At 43.9% G+C, this 2942-nt stretch overlaps 1 protein-coding gene across 7 annotated transcripts in view; it reads left to right on the top strand.

Moving 5' to 3' along the window:
- SYTL2 (synaptotagmin like 2) overlaps positions 1-2942 on the top strand; it is a 53437-nt gene continuing 50495 nt past the window's right edge. For 6 of the 7 annotated variants that reach the window (XM_083855691.1, XM_083855690.1, XM_083855688.1 and 3 more), the window contains exon 1: positions 1-75. The gene's annotated coding sequence lies outside the window, so the exon portion shown is untranslated. Of the gene's footprint in view, positions 76-574; positions 707-2942 lie in introns of all 7 variants that reach the window. The other variant, XM_083855686.1, reaches the window with a different exon arrangement.

Here is a 2942-nt window from a genome sequence, read left to right as displayed (position 1 = left end):
CCGCCTCCTGCCCTCAGACAGGCCGGGACCGGGGAGCCGGCGCTGCCTCCGGCCGGAGAGGGGACGGAAGGAGAGGTGAGGCTGACCCAGAAGACACTCTGGGGGTGGGAGGTATGTGGGGGGTCAAAAAGAGGCGTAGAGAAGCCCCCCGCGCCCGCAGTGCTGGGACAGCAGGAGAGCGAGCCCTCCGGGCTGAGGAGCCCCGGCCGCCCGCCCCGCCAGCCCTCCCAGCCGGGCTGCCCCGCAGGGCTCGGCCCCGTCGGCCGGCAGGGCCCGGCACCTGAGCACGGCGCAGCTCACAGGTGTCTGCTGGCCCGGGCCCCGAGGTGGAGCCGCCGGGAAGTGGCGCCTTTCCTCAGGAGCGCTCTGGAGAGCCCCGGGGAGCCCATCCCCGCTGCTGCTGCCGCCTCTGCCCCGGTGAGAGCCGGGGGACTGCCAGGACTGCCCTGCACACAGCTCCTGCAGTCTGCTGGAGTGGGAAGGACTCTCTTCATTTAAATAAGGTGCTTAGATCTCAGCTGAGAGATGTTAATGACCTTTGAGTAAATAGTAAACACTTTTAATCTCAAAACAGTGAATTAGTCGCATCATCCGCGCTGTCTCTGGAGTGACTTGCAGGATTGGACCTGGCGCTAAGTTTAATGCAGGCAGATGTGTCTTTCCTGTGTGAGCAGAAGGATTTGCTTAGAAGATCGCTAGGATGAAGGTGACTTAAATCTGGGGAGAGATTGTAAAGTGACAAGTATTTTTGAACTTTTTGAGAAAGTGTAAGGGGAAGGGACTTAGAACATGTTGTGGTGATGTGTCCCCCCCCCACTCATTCACAACATAGGCTTAACAAGGTGTTGGGAGGAGAAACTTGATTTTATTAGCTAAAATAACTGATCAAAGTATTGCACCAAAACGTTTGTGTATTTACACACAATATGAAGCTCTCAGTGACGGATTGTTTAAAGACTAATGAATCAAAGCACTTTATTGAACTTATATACAGCAACAATGCATCTTTCCAGTCATTAGTTCTTAATTACCATTAGTTGTTATTATCTCTTTCCCAAACAGTTCTTAACAATTACATATATAAGTGGTCATAAACCTGGAGTATACAATGCCCTGGAGCTGGTGCCCTATATTTAGCACTGATGACTTTGCTTCTTGATGGTTTGTTTCAGTTGCAGGAGTCACAGTAAAGTGCTTGAGAGCTCCTTGGCAAGAGAAGCTGGAGTCAAAGTGAGGTTTTTTATGATTTTCATGAATTATCATCCTTCTTTTCTATTTGTTCATGTATTGTACACCTCGCTTCCTCCCTGGAAGAAAAGGGGGTGGTCTCAGATGATGTAGTTCATATTATTTGAGGGAATAAGCTTACTGTAGTGTTGCTAGGCATCTTTCTTATTTGTTTTGCAGGATTATTCTGCTTTCATCAGACATATCTCCTCTTTGTTCTGCAATCTTATTTTAGTTTCATCTGGTATCTTTACCTGACCACTCTACTTTCTTTGTTCTTATCTTGCAGACTTTACCATTTGCATATGCTTTCCTGTGCCCTATTTGGGCAATATACTGCAAGTCCCTGTTCATTTGCAGTTGGGTGTTATCCATGTATACCAAGTTATAAAATACTACAAATACTGTTGCTGTGTAACAAAATGCTTATACACTGCTACCAATTACCATACCTTAGTGTGTTTATGTCTGGGTCTAAGGCGAGGAAATAATAAGCATCTTAGTCTGCTTCTACCTTATGTGTGCAGCTGTTCTCTGCTTTGGTTGTAAGGCACGTTTTTGAATTTCTTGAAGCTGTCATTGGACCTGTCTCTTGTTAAACAAACTTCATTCCAGCACTTCTTGCATCCCAAAATAATGTATTACCAGTTTCACTGTCAGACTTTGAAAATTCGGTGAAATTGGTCTTTGTGTTTTCCAATTCTGACAAAGGCCAGATTAAACGACACCCCCTTGCCCCCAAAAATGGAAGACAGAAAAGTGAATTTGTCATTTCCCTTAAGAACCAGGCTACAACACTGGCTGGCACTCCAGGAGTGCTGTTTCTGCCGGATAGAGACCACATGCAGGTATTGTCTGGAGTAAACTCCTCTTATTCTGCAGGAGGCACCTGCCATATTCCCAACTGAAAATACTGCTTCAGTTTAGTACCTAGAGAAAAATCTTTGATAGTCGTATCTAGAAAAACAGACTTAACCAGGAAAGCTGTTGGATGAAGTTAAAGAAATTGCTTATTTTCTACTCTGTATTGTTTCCTGTGCTCATGACAGAAAGGGATAAAACAGACTTAAATAAAAAATGTAATAAGAAAACATTATTTACAAGGAAATATAAAGGTAATCTGTAGTCTCTCAGTAGGAAAAAAAGTTTAATTTTCTTTTTTCTTTAATTAAAAGTGATGCTCCAGTCCTTTGGAAGTCACTCTTTGTTCAAGAGTCACTTGTTTTAAACCATAGTAAAGAATTGTTTTCTCTGCACAATAGGTGGTTTTCACCTGGCATGGCTGACTAATGGATGACTACTAAAAGTAGTAGATACCCTTCTGGTGCTTGAAGTTCATCACCTGTTTCATTTAAAGGCAGCTTATTGAGAATGATCAGAAGTCAATTTCAGGAGGCACCATAGTTTGATCTTCCAATTCCAAAACACTTAGGCCAAAATGTGTATGTCAAACCAGTAATGTTGCATTTGCTGTATCAGCAGTCTCCAGTTTTTTAACTTATTTGGACATAACTTGAGAGTGACAGCTGATTTCAGCAGACTCATTCATGATTCATTCTTGTAGGAGTCATTCCAATTCATCGGGGTACAGCAACTGGCTGTGCTAGATTTTTACTTCATGTTATAAGATTTCCTTGCTATATGTAATTTGACTCTGCTTATTACATCAAGAGGGGCAAAGGGAAGAGATGTAATGTACATGAGAGGAGGAGGAA

Source organism: Zosterops lateralis (assembly GCF_965231275.1).
Source record: "Zosterops lateralis genome assembly, chromosome: 2".
Taxonomy (NCBI): domain Eukaryota; kingdom Metazoa; phylum Chordata; class Aves; order Passeriformes; family Zosteropidae; genus Zosterops; species Zosterops lateralis.
This window is presented reverse-complemented; position numbering and strand designations above follow the sequence as displayed.